At 40.1% G+C, this 14,519-nt stretch overlaps 1 protein-coding gene and 2 pseudogenes across 1 annotated transcript in view; 2 read left to right on the top strand and 1 right to left on the bottom strand.

Moving 5' to 3' along the window:
- UBR3 (ubiquitin protein ligase E3 component n-recognin 3) overlaps positions 1 to 14,519 on the bottom strand; it is a 236,238-nt gene that overhangs the window by 135,777 nt on the left and 85,942 nt on the right. The gene's annotated exons all lie outside the window — the stretch shown is intronic.
- Positions 109 to 13,383, top strand: LOC136378677 (kanadaptin-like; annotated as a pseudogene).
- LOC136379203 (U6 spliceosomal RNA) lies at positions 10,167 to 10,264 on the top strand (annotated as a pseudogene).

The raw sequence follows: 14,519 nt of genomic DNA, 5'->3' as shown, positions 1-14,519 counted from the left end.
CAGCCAAACAAGCTCCCCTGCGGCACTCAGAGCAGAGTTGCTTAGAAGGAAGGAGCTTTCGGGTCTACAGTAGTGAGTGTTAGGGTCTGAGCTGCAGTGCCCGCACCCATGCGGCTCAGGGCTCGCCGGAGGGCAGGCGGCAGCAGGATATGGAGGAGTGGTTCTGTAGGCAGGGGCGGAAGCTGGCTGGCCACCACTGGGCTCAAGTGTGAGCTCAGTCTTGCCTGGCTGGGGAGATTGGGCCGTGTAAAAGTGGTCAAGTCCAGCTGCTGGCAGCCTGTAATCCAGCCTGTGGGAGAAGGGCAGGAACCCCAGAAAGGGTGGAGACCAGCCCCTGTGCAAGGGCGCAGGAGCATGGCCTTGCCCCGCCTGTGCAACCCAGGCTTGTGGTCTGACTTGGGAGCCAGCTCCTCCCGCAGGGGTGTAGCCAAAAGCCCAGAACAGGCTGAGTTCCGCTACTGAGCTGAGCATGGACACGCAGTCCTGCCTGGCTGGTAGAGCCAAAGCTAGCAGCCGTTCCACGAGCAGGCTCCTCCTGCAAGGGCGGGGCGAAAGTCCAGAAACAGGCAGAGACCAGCAGCTGAGCAAAGGTAATCGCCAGTGCCCTCAGGACCGAGCATAACGTCACACATGGGGGCAGGGCAAAGGCCAAGGCCACCAACGCTTGTGCACCTGAGCACGTGATCACAGCCACTCCCGTGAAGAGAAAATGCGGAGGAAGAGAAATACAACACAAATAAACCAAGAGAAATCCCCAGAAAAGGACCTAAGTGAATCAGATATAACCAAATTACCAGATGCAGAGTTTAAAATAACGATTGTTAGGATGCTCAAAGATATTAGAACAACCATAGAAGGCCATTACGAAAACCTAAATAAAGAGATAACAAATATAAAAAAGGACATTGAAATAATAAAAAAGAATCAGTCAGAAATGACAAATACAATATCTGAAATAAAGAATACAATGGAAGGAATTAAAAGCAGGATGGATGAAGCAGAGAATCGAATCAGTGAGTTAGGGGACATGATAAATAAAGGCACGGAAGCAGAGCAGAAAAAAGAAAAGAGACTCAAAAAGTCTGAGGAAACTCTAAGAGAGCTCTGTGACAACATGAAGAGAAATAACATCCGCATCATAAGGGTTCCTGAAGAAGAAGAGAAAGAACAAGGGATAGAGACTTTGTTCAAACATATTATAGCGGAAAAATTCCCCCAATTAAGGCAGGAAAACATCTCACATGTTCAGGAAGCACAGAGAACTCCATTAAGGAGAAACCCAAAGAAACCAACACCAAGACACATCATAATTAAAATACCAAAGCTAAGTGATAAAGAGAAAATATTAAAAGCTGCTAGAGAAAAAAAGACTAGCACCTATAAAGGAGCCCCCATAAGGATGACTTCTGACTTCTCAACAAAAACACTTGAGGCCAGAAGGGAATGGCAAGAAATATTCAAAGTAATGCAGAACAAGAGCCTACAACCAAGACTACTTTATCCAGCAAGGCTATCATTTAAAATTGAAGGAGAAATAAAAAGCTTTACAGACAAAAAAAACTCAAGGAATTCACTGCAACCAAACCAAGGCTGCAAGAAAGGCTAAGGGACCTGTTGTAAACAGATCAAAGAAGAAAAAGAATATAGCAAAAGAGGAATACAGTTTTAAAGAATAAAATGGCAATAAACAATTACATATCAATAATAACCTTAAATGTAAATGGATTAAATGATTCGATCAAAGACATAGGGTAGCTGCGTGGATAAGAAAACAGGACCCACACATATGCTGTCTACAAGAGACACACCTTAAATCAAAAGATGCACACAGACTGAAGATAAAAGGATGGAAAAAAATATTTCACGCAAATGAAAACTAAAAAAAAGCTGGGGTAGCAATACTTATATCAGACAAAATGAACTTTAAAACAAAGACCATAGTTAGAGATAAAGAAGGTCACTACATAATGATAAAGGGAGCAATCCAAAAGGAAGATATAAGCATTATAAATATGTACGCACCTAATATAGGAGCACCTAAATATATAAAGCAGACTTTGATGGACTTAAAGGGCGAGATCAACAGCAATACTATAATAGTAGGGAATTTCAATACCCCATTAATATCATTAGATAGATCCTCAAGAAAGAAAAATAACAAAGAAACAGCAGACTTAAAGGACATATTAGATCAACTCGATTTAATAGATATCTTCAGAACATTTCACCCTAAAGCAGCAGAATATACATTCTTTTCAAGCACTCATGGTACATTCTCTAGAATACACTACATGTTAGGGCACATAAGTGGTCTCAACAAATTTAAGAAGATTGAAATCATATCAAGCACTTTCTTTAATCACAATTGCATTAAACTAGAAATCAACCACAACAGAAAAACTGAAAAATACTCAAATACTTGAAAACTAAATAGCATGTTATTAAATAACAAATGGGTAAACAATGAGATCAAAGAAGAAATTTAAAAATTCCTAGAAACAAATGATAATGAGCATACATCAACTGAAAATTTATGGGACACACACACAAAAAAATTTATGGGACACAGCAAAAGCAGTTCTGAGAGGGAAGTTTATAGCTTACAGGCATACCTCAAGAAGCTAGAAAAAGCTCAAATAAACAACTTGACCCTACATCTAAAAGAACTAGAAAAAGAATGCAAGTAAAGCCCAGAGCTAGTAGAAGGAAGGAAATAATAAAGATCAGAGCAGAAATAAATGACATAGAGACTAAAGAAACAATACAGAAGATCAATGAAACCAGGAGCTGGTTCTCTGAAAAGGTAAACAAGATCGATGAACCTTTAACCAGACTCACCAAGAAAAAAAGAGAGAGGTCTCAAATAAATAAAATTAGAAACGAGAGTGGAGAAATAACAACTGACACAACAGAAATACAAAATATTGTAAGAAAATACTATGAAGAACTGTATGTCAAAAAACTAGACAACCTAGATGAAATGGACAAATTCCTTGAAACATATAATCTTCCAAAAATCAATCTGGAAGAATCAGAAAACCTAAACAGACCAATTACAACAAATGAGATTGAAACAGCTATCAAAAAACTCCCCAAAAAGAAAAGTCCTGGGCCTGATGGCTTCACAAGTGAATTCTACCAAATATTCAATGAAGAACTAACTCCTATCCTTCTCAAGCTATTTCAAAAAATTCAAGAGGAAGGAAGACATGCAAGCTCCTTTTATGAGGCGAGCATAATTCTGATTCCAAACCAGGCAAAGACAACACAAAGAAAGAAAATTATAGGCCAATATCCCTGATGAATTTAGATGCAAAAATACTCAACTGAATATTAGCAAACCAGATCCAGCAATATATGAAAAAAATCATACACCATGATCAAGTGGGATTTATTCTTGGGAGGCAAGGCTGGTACAATATTCACAAATCAATCAATGTGATTCATCACATAAATAAAAGGAAGGAGAAAAACCACATGATAATTTCAATAGATGCAGAAAAAGCATTTGATAAAATCGAGCACCCATTTATGATCAAAACTCTCAGCAAAGTGGGAGTACAGGGAACATACCTCAACATGATAAAGGCCATCTATGACAAACCCACAGCCAATATCATACTCAATGGACAAAAATTAAAAGCAATCCCCTTAAGATCAGGAACAAGGCAGGGGTGCCCCCTTTCACCACTCTTATTCAACATAGTTCTGGAAGTCCTAGACACAGCAATCAGACAAGAAAAAGAAATAAAAGGCATCCAAATTGGAAAAGAAGAAGTAAAATTATCATTATTTGCAGATGATATGATATTGTATACAGAAAACCCTAAAGTCTCAGTCAAAAAACTAGACCTGATAAATGAATTCGGCAAGGTGGCAGGATATAAAATCAATACTCAGAAATCAGAGGCATTTTTATACACTAACAATGAACTGTCAGAAAGAGAAATCATGGAATCAATCCCCTTTACCATTGCAACCAAAAAAATTGAGTATCTAGGAATAAATTTAACCAGGGAGATTAAAGACTTGTACTCAGAAAATTATAAAACATTGATAAAAGAAATGTTTATCAAGGAAGATACGAACAAGTGGAGGCATATACCATGCTCATGGTTAGGAAGAATAAACATCATTAAAATGTCTATATTATCCAAAGCAATTTATAAATTCAATGCAATACTGATTAAAATATCAATGATTTACTTCAAAGATATAGAACACATATTCCAAAAATTTATATGGAACCAAAAGAGAACACGAATAGCCTCAGCAATCTTGAAAAAGAAGAATAAAGCGGGAGGTATCATACTTTCGGATATCAAGTTATATTATAAGGCCATTGTACTCAAAACAGCATGGTACTGGCATAAGAACAGGCAAATAGATCAATGGAACAGAACTGAGAACCCAGAAATAAACCCACACTTTTATCAACAACTGATATTTGACAAAGGAGATAAGAGCATACATTGGAGTAAAGATAGCCTCCTCAACAAATGGTGTTCGGAAAATTGGACAGGTACCTGCAAAAAAATGAAACTAGACCACCAACTTACACCATTCACAAAAATAAAATCAAAATAGATAAAAGACTTAAATGTAAGCCGTGAAACCATAAGAATCTTAGAAGAAAACAGGCAGTAAGCTCTCTGACATCTCTCGCAGCAATTTATTTGCCGATTTGTCTCCACAGGCAAGTGAAATAAAAGACAGATAAATCTGACTTTATCAAACTAAAAAGCTCTGCACAGCTAAAGACAAAAAAAAAAACAGAATAAAAAGACAAACTACACAATGGGAGAATATATTTGACAATACGTCTGATAAGGGGTTAATAACCAACATTTATAAAGAACTTGTAAAACTTAATACCAGGAAGACAAACAATCCAATCCAAAAATAGGCAAAAGAAATGAATAGATACTTCTCCAAAGAGGACACACAGATGGCCAATAGGCATATGAAAAAATGCTCAACATCACTAATGATTAGAGAAATGCAAATTAAAATCACAATAAGATATCACCTCACACCAGTCAGAATGGCGCTCATCAATAAAATAACACAGAATAAGTGCTGGCGAGGATGTGGAGAAAAGGGAACCCACCTGCACTGCTGGTGTGAATGCAGACTGGTGCAGCCACTGTGGAAAACAGTATGGAGATTCCTCAAGAAATTCAAAATCGAACTGCCTTTTGACCCAGCTATACCACTGTTAGGAATGTTAGGAATATACCCCAAGAACACCATAGCACTGTTTCAAAAGAAGATATGCACCCCCATGTTTATGGCAGCATTGTTCACAATAGCAAAGATCTGGAAACAGCCCAAGTGTCCATCAGAGGACGAGTGGATTAAAAAAGCTTTTGTGTGTATATATATATATATATATATATATATATATATATATATATATATATATATATATATTATGGAATACTACTCAGCCATAAGAAATGATGACATCGGATCTTTTACAACAACATGGATGGGCCTTGATAACATTATACTGAGCGAAATAAGTAAATCAGAAAGAATTAAGAACTATATGATTCCATACATAGGTGGGACATAAAAATGAGACTCAGAGAAATGGACAACATGTTGGGGTTACAGGGTGGGGGGAGGAGAGGGAGGGGGTTGGGGGAGGGGAGGGGCACAAAGAAAACCAGTTAGAAGGTGACAGAAGACAATTTTATCAATGTCACCCCATCAAAATTAACCTAAAAAAAAAAGAATGTGTCCACGGCTAATTCAGACAGTTAGAAGAATAGTATAAGGATGCTAACTCTGCTTCTCAGGCCACATCCTGCAAAAGAGGCCCCAAGCAAATTGGTGATTTGGCTCCTCTGATTTTGCCAATTGGATTTTTTTAAAAAATAGGTCAGGAACGCCCTGAAATTGAACTAATGATACATGAGCATAAATTTAAAGGACTTTTAGATACTGGAGCTGATGTATCTGTTATTGCTAAGCTACACTGGCCTCCTTCCTGGCCCACTCATGCAGCAGCCACAGAATTACAAGGTATAGGGCAGAGTAAATCCCCTCAACAAAGTTCTAGTTTTCTACATTGGGAAGATTAAGAAGGTCATTCTGGATTTTTTAAGCCTTATGTGCTCCCTGGATGGCCAATTAATTTGTGAGGTAGAGATGTTTTGAAAAATATGGGAGTGTTGCTTGTCAGTCCTAATGGTGTAATCAGTACTCAGATGCTTGATCGGGGATTTTTGCCCACCAAGGGTCAAGGGAAAGAACAGGGAATTATCACCCCCATAGAAGTGGCACCTAATATCAGAAGGTGTGGATTAGGATATCAAAATTTAGCATAGGGGCCTTGGTAGCTCCTGCTACCTCAATAATGCATTGTGCAGACCCAATTACTTGGAAATCAGATAATCCTGTATGGTAGACCAATGGATCTTTTCTCAGGAGAAACTTAGGGCAGCTGCTCAATTGGTAGAAGAGCAGCTACAGCTTAGGCACATTGAACCATCTAATAGCCCATATAATACACTTCCATATTTTGATTTTGTTGCCTCCTAGATTATACAGGGGCATAGGCGACCCTTACAGCTTATAGGTTTTGAGCCTCAAAATTATTGTTGTTCCATTTTTCAAAGGATCAACAACAATGGCTCTGGGAAACTTCCACTAAATGGCAAATCGCTCTTGCAAATCAATGGACAACTTTATACTGAAACTGTCAACTTAAAATCAGCTCAAAGTCTAGAATTATATGCCATGATCATGGCTTTTCAGCATTTGCCATATTCCTCCTTTAATCTATATATAGACAGCAAATATTTACTTATGGTGTTTCCACTATAAAGACTGCTGTCTTAGGGACAAATGCTGATGAACTATTTCAGCAGTTATCCTTCTTCAAAGACTTGTATGTCAACATAGAGCTCCATGTTTTATAGGACATACTCGAGCTCACTCCATGCTCCCTGGACCTTTAGCACAAGGGAACGTCCTTTTTTTTCTTTTCTTTTCTTTTCTTTTCTTCTTTTTTCTTTTTCTTTTTTCTTTTCTTTCTGTGTGTGTGTGTGTGTGTGTGTGTGTGTATTTTTCTGAAGTTGTAAATGGGGAGGCAGTCAGACAGACTCCCGCATGCGCCCGACCGGTATCCACCCAGCACGCCTACCAAGGGGGAATGCTCTGCCCATCTGGGGTGTTGCTCTGTTGCAACTAGAGCCATTCTAGTGCCTGAGGCAGAGGCCACAGGGCCATCCTTAGCGCCCAGGGTGGCTTTGCTCCGGTGGAGCCTTGGCTGTGGGAGGGGAAGAGAGAGACAGAGAGGAAGGAGAGGGGAAGGGGTGGAGAGGCAGATGGGCGCTTCTTCTGTGTGCTCTGGCTGGGAATCGAACCTGGGAATCCTGCACACCAGGCTGATGCTCTACCACTGAGCCAACCAGCCAGGGCCTAGGAATGCCCTTGTTGATCAAGCTACCCAAAAGAAAATTATTTGGAGCAACCATGACAGATCGATCAATTCAGTCTCATACTATTCATCACCAGAACGCTGCAGCCCTGTGTAAACAGTTTCAACTTTCTCGGGAAGCAGCACGGCAGATTGGGAAATCCTGTCCAAGGGGTCCTATACTACAATCTGCCCCTTCATTTGGAGTTAACCCTCAAGGACCCCTACCAGGATAACTTTGGCAAATGGATGTTACTCATATACCTTCATTTGACAAACAGTCCTATGTCCCCGTTACAGTGGATACATATTCTGGATTTATAGTAACCTCTGTCAGAACAGGAGAGGCTGCTAAGCATGTTATAGCTCATTGTCTGTATGCATTGTTCTATTATTGGATTTCCTAAACTGGTTAAACTGAAAATGCTCCTGCATATGGAGCAAAAGCATTTACTGTATTTTGTCATTCTTACAATCTTTAAAGTTAAGGTATTATTAAAGTGTACCCAGCAAATATTTTAAGGTCAATTTTAAAAAAAAAATTTAAAAGGGGGTAGTCATATCCTGGAACTCCTACGGGTCTACCATATCATGCTTTTTACTTAAAAAAAAAAAAATTTGTTTTAATTTCTTTTGAATGCTGATGAACAGGAGATGCCAAATCTTTTCCGCCTGCAAACTACTACCTTCTTTATTTGATCCAGCTAATAACACTGTTTTGTTTTGTTTTTCAAATAGTTCCAGATATATGGAAAAGATTTATATAGGCGGATGGGGATCCTCAAACCCCTCAGCGAGATCTTCTGAGCATGGCTTTTAAGATACCTAGAGGCAGAAAAAGCCCAATAGAGATCAGGGGAACTACCAGCTTTTAGGATATGCCCTTAAAGGCTCCAACGCCCCAAAGGGGTCTCATAGGATGCCATCTGGGTCCTGCTTCAATAGTGGAAAGGAAGGTCATTGAGCTAAAGCCTGCCATACTTACATGCCTCTGCTGTGAGGAAACAGGGACACTGGAAGGTAGGCTTCCCCCTCGCTCCTCTAAGGGAGAGTTCAGTCTCTTCCAGCCCTGCTCCAGCCACCTATGACCTAACCTTGCCCAGAATGCTGGGGTTAGCCACTGAAGGCTGAAGGTGCCCAGAGCCATCGGCCCCATCTACGACACTGTGGACGAGCCTAGGGTATTTCTTCCAAGAAGCAGGTAAACTGATCTCATTTGCACAAGGGCCACTTAACCATGTCTTGCCTGAATAGTCAGGTTTTTTATTCTTCCCTCAAAGATCTGTGTTGTGGGTGTTGATAGTCCTATTTTCTGCTGCTTTAATATATAGTGTTTCCTTTACTCCTCCTACCTCAATGCCCCACTCATATTTCAGGCTGGGACCTACTCCTAATTTAGAGCTCTCTTTTCCCCTTTTGCCAACTTCTATTATGAATCTACCTTTGCCACCCAGCTTAGTGTATCCCAAGGTCTCTTTACCAAGCCACAGTCGCAGAGCTCCAGGGAAAAGCAACCTGGTCTCATCTCTCCAGGCAGAGGAGAACAGAAGCTCCATCTCCACACATGCTGCAGATGGCTTTTCCAGTCTACCTTAATCATTACCAGCTAGAAGCAGCAGTCATTGGGACTTGGACATAAGCTGCAAAGTATAGAATTGTGGCAACAATTCCAGTGCCATGCAGACTTTTCCTGGCTGTGGACTTTTCTGGACTCCTGCTCCTTGTGACAGCTCCTAACAGACTGAACTGGGGTTGGGTTGCATTTTTCAGGGATTTGGCATGGTGTTGGGGCCAACTTGAACTTGGTGAACATGTTAAGGACACTACTCTTTTATGGATTCTTGCTGTATTGGCCAAGAGTTTGCTTAAAGGCTTTAATCACTGTAAAAAAAAATAGAAGACTAAATAAAGAAGATGTGGCACATATACACCATGGTATACTATTCAGCCATAAGAAATGATTACATCGGATCACTTACAACAAAATGGTGAGATCTTGATAACATTATACGGAGTGAAATAAGTATATCAAAAAAAAAAAACAAAAAAAAAAAACAAGAACTGCAGGGATTCCATACATTGGCAGGACATAAAAACGAGACTAAGAGACATGGACAAGAGTGTGGTGGTTATGGGGGGCGGGGGGAGGGAAGGAGGGAAAGAGGGAAGGAGGGGGAGGGGGAAGGGGAGGGGGAGGGGTACAAAGAAAACTAGATAGAAGGTGACGGAGGACAATCTCTTTGGGTGATGGGTATGCAACAGAATTGAATGACAAGATAACCTAGACATGTTTTCTTTGAATATATGTACCCTGATTTATTGATGTCACCCCATTAAAATAAAAATTTATTTATAAAAAAAAAAGAACTGAACAGAACCCAAGGCAACCATACAAATAAGCTATTAGTTGAAGTTCCCTTTTTGATTGCTAATTCTTTAGTTCTCAATTTAATACTTATGGAATATAAACACAAAAAATAGCATTTTACTTTAAATAATTGTATTTCCTCTAATTTACATTTATAAACCTGACAATACTACTGCTAAAGATTTTCTTTCTTATGAAACAATTATAATAAAGTGGTTAAGACCACTGGTTCTAAAATCAAATGGATTTGTTTTCAAACTCGGCTTTGATTTGTAGCTGTGTGACATAGACAAATTATTTAACCTATAAAAGAATGATATATTTACTTCATATGAGATATAATGAGGATTAAATAAGAATATAACATTAGTGCTCTCTTCGGCAGCACATATGCTAAAACGATATAGAGAAGATTAGCATGGCCCCTGCACAAGGATGACACGCAAATTCGTGAAGCGTATTTTTTTAAAAAAAAAAAAAAAAAAAAAGAATATAACATAAAAAGTAAAGAACAATGTCTGGCATACTGAAAGTGCTCAGAAGAACATTTTAGCTAGGAACTAGAAATTCCAATAACTGAGAAACTACTCTTTCAGATACTACCAGATCAATGTGAGCTTGTTTTCTCTCTCTTCTCTCACTTCGAAGGTTAACAAAACCATAACACATTGCAATCTTGGCTTTCAAAGCTAAAAAATAAACTACTGCCTGAAAACAATGATTTCTTGCTATTACATAACCCCAGCTTCATAATCCAAATTCATCCTCAAAACAGGTGCAGAATACTACTCCTAAAATAACGTCTTTATTTCATATCAACATCCTACCCACCCTCCTAAATCATTGAATTCTGTTGGTTTACATGATACTGAAATCTGGTGTTTCTCCTTTCTCTCCATATCTAAATGTTAAGTTCTTTCTTCAAGGCCCATTGCTCTTCTCTTCCTACTTTATCTCATCCCATTGCCAATGATAAATATCATCTACATTCCCAAGGGTCTAAAATGTATACCTTAGTTCAGACTTCTCTTTTGAACACAAGACTCATATAGCCATATATCCCGACTCATTCCATCTCATATATTCCAACTGCCTATTCACTATTCCCACGTGGATGTTTCATAGGCATCCCAAACTTAGCATCTAAAACTAACTATAACCTCTCTAAACCTAATTTTTTATCAATCTTTTCTATCTCTGTACATAAGTTACCCCAAGTCTTTCTCACTCATCAACAACATACATCCCATCACTAAGTCTACTGTTTGTTACTCCAAAACACAACTTCAACATCTAAAAGGCATCTTGAATACACCTTGAATTTCAAATCTGAGTTTCCTAACTAGACTGTTATCACAGCATCTTAACTGGTTTATGAGCTTCTTGTCTGATGTTCCCCACACTCTCCTCAATCATGTAGATATTCCCAACAACTACAATGATCTTTTAAAAGTAAAACTGATCACATCAAACCTCTGTTTAAAAATCTTCACTGGCCTGACTGGTGGTGGTGCAGTGGATAGAGCTGACCCAGGATGCTCAGGTCCCAGATTCAAAACCCCAAGGTCGGTGGCTTGAGTGCAGGCCCATGGGCTTGAGTGCGGGCTTTGTCAGCTTGAGCGCAGGATCATCAACATGATCCCAGTGTTGCTGGCTTGAGTCCAAAGGCCACTGGCTTGAAGCCCAAGGTCACACTGACTTGAGCCCAAGGTCACTGGCTTGAGCAAGGGGTCACTGGCTCAGTTTGAGTCCTCCAGTCAAGGCACTTATGAGAAACAATCAATGAACAACTGAAGGGAAGCAACTACAAGTTGATGCTTCTCATCTCCTCCCTCTCTCCCCTCCTGTCTCTCTCTGTCTCAAAAACAAAAAAAAAAATCAATATAAAATCTTCACTGATTCCTTCTTAAAATTAAATTCAAGGTTCATTAACATGATCTATAAGGACCTGCTTTAATCATCTTATCTCTGCCAATCTCTCCAATTCCATGTTCTACTCTGTGGGTCCAGGATCAATCAGTGGCTATTCCAGTCTATCTCTCCTACTACCCCCACTAACCCCTGTTTATTATTCATAAACTAGCTCTTTCATATTCTTCCTTCAAAAAGGTCTTCCCGGGTCCTCAAATCTAATTAATCTCCATATTCATTACCATCACAGCAATCTGTTATTATCCTCTAAAGTTTACAAAATAAATCTATGTGTTTACTTACTTAGTGTCTATCTCCCCTATCAAACTGCTCCATGAGGGGAAGAATCACATCTATTTGGTTCAACATCAAAACCCCAAGAATCTAGGTAGTATCTAGCACAGAACAGCATCCAGTAAATATTTTTGAATGAATGAACAAACAAACCTCATACTATATGACAGTTTATTGCTAAATGCTATAGTGGAGATCAAACAGGGTATTATAAAAACACTGGGACTGAAATCACAAATCTGACTAGAAGAAGTTAAATGAGCAGATTACATATCAGATGATTCTTATGAGTAGAATTTTAGAAAATCTAACACTCATGGTTCTTCACACTGGTTAGAATCACTGCTGAGATCCTACTGCACATCAATTAAATCAAAATCTCTGACAATGGGGTTTAAGCACATGAATTTTAAAGCTTCCCACATGATTTTCATGTAAAAGAAGCACTGGACTAAGCAGAAAGAATGAGAGAGCACATGCCAAAAAGGGGCTAGCTTGAACAAAAGCACAGAAATCAAGAAAGAATATTGCAGGTGGCCCACCACAGTGGCTCCTGCTCCAAAGCGCCTTGCCCAGACTCTTCCCCTTATCAAGAGTCAGCATTGGCAGAGGGGTTGGGAGGGAACTCTACCACAGTCCAAACCTATAGACCCTGAAGGGCAGCACAATACTCGGCACCCATAGCTTGTAAGGGACCAGCTGCTGCCTTTTCGGGATCTGTCCGTGACATGCCTGGAGCATCCTTTGGTGTCTAGGCACCACACCATGCTGCAGCATGGGGCATCCGGCCCCAATGGAGAATGTGACAGCCATCGGCCTGGCTTCTACCTTCTTGATCTGGGAAGCACCCACGGCATCCCTCTTAACAGAACCCGCATCCCATCCTGCACCTATTGCCAAGTCCACAGCAGGCGTGTTCTATACTTCTGTGGTAAAACTGGCTCTTTCTTCTTCAGGGACTAGAGGAAGACCAAGAGGCAGAATCCGAGTTGACAGTAATGCAATTGCACAAGAAGCAACAAATGATGTTGGAGAAAATGATGCTAGAAGAAGACTCAGATGAGTATGAGGAAATGGATACCACTGAAAGGGAGATGATGAAATGGGCTGCACCCAGGGAATAGAAGAAGATGCTGTAGAGGGAGAGGCTAGAGAGAACCCCATTGTTTGAGTTTCAGCTGGAAAGAGAGGTCTTTTATATAAAGAATCCAAAAGAGGCTCTTCCAGGTTTTTTTTAACCAAGAAGGAGAATAATTAGAATATGAATTTGATGAACAGGGACAAAGCACTTGACTCTGCAGGGTAAGATTACCTGTGGATGATTCACAGAAAACAGCTGGTGGCTGAGGCCATTCATTCAGGAGAGAAACAGAAGCAATGACCTAGTGCTCACTGGAAGCTTGTCAAATCCTCAATACGTTGAGATCCTCCTGCAGCAGGAGGCGGTATCTCAGGAAAGGAAAGCGGCGAAGAACTGGGAAGATGGACTTTTATGATAGTGATGATGACATATTTCTTGATTGGAATGGCCTGCTTGAGAAGCATCTTTACTGAATGAAGAAAGTTGGGAAGATTAATGAGAAGTCAAGGATTTCAAATCACAGGTTGCAAAGTTAAATGATGCTAAAAGCAACTCTGAAATTTCAGTGAGAATGAAAGCCTCAAGCAAAGCTCTACCAGAGTCACCATCTCAGGAATCTTGAGATGAGATCATGTTAGAAATAAAACCAGTGATTACATCAGACAGTGTGTCCCAAAAGAAATTTCACCTGAGAACTTTAAACTGAGGAAACAACAACAGAGATTCAAAGGGTTGATAAGAACTGTAAAGCCAGCAAAGATTCCAGAACTAAAAAAAGACTGACAGTCAGACTACAGATGCTGAAAACAAAGTTAAAAAGCTTATATTACCTCTCTTTGGTGCCATGAAAGGAAGAAGCAAATTCAAATTAAAAACTGGAATAGTAGGGAAGTTACCCCCCAAGCATCCCGAACTCCCTCAAACTTGAATGGGAATGAAGGATGAGCCTGAAGTAGAAGAGGAGGAGGAAGAGGAGAAAGAAAGGGAGGATGAGGAAAAGAAAAACCCGGAGGCTGGACACAGCAAGCTACAGCAGGAGAGAGGGTCAGAGGAGGTAGTGCAGGAAGAGTCCTCCCACAGATCTCACATGTTCTGAAACAAAACAGCATGAACATGTCTTAACTCAGCCAAGTGAAACAGAATTAAAATTATCAAGAGATTAGTGAAACAGCTGTATCATGTGAGGAACCTTTGGCATCAAAAAATGAATTTGAGCCTGACCAGGCGGTGGCACAGTGGATAGAGCGTCAGACTGGGATTCAGAAGACCCAGGTTCAAGACCCCGAGGTTGCCAGCTTGAGCGTGGGCTCATCTGGTTTGAGCAAAAGCTCACCAGCTTGGACCCAAGGTCGCTGGCTCGAGCAAGGGGTTACTCGGTCTGCTGAAGGCCTGTGGTCAGGGCACATATGAGAAAGCAATCAATGAACAACTAAGGG

The sequence above is a fragment of the Saccopteryx leptura genome, chromosome 7 (assembly GCF_036850995.1).
Source record: "Saccopteryx leptura isolate mSacLep1 chromosome 7, mSacLep1_pri_phased_curated, whole genome shotgun sequence".
NCBI classification, from domain to species: Eukaryota; Metazoa; Chordata; class Mammalia; order Chiroptera; family Emballonuridae; genus Saccopteryx; species Saccopteryx leptura.
Note: the sequence above shows the minus strand (reverse complement) of the source record. Positions and strands in the feature narration are given on the sequence as shown.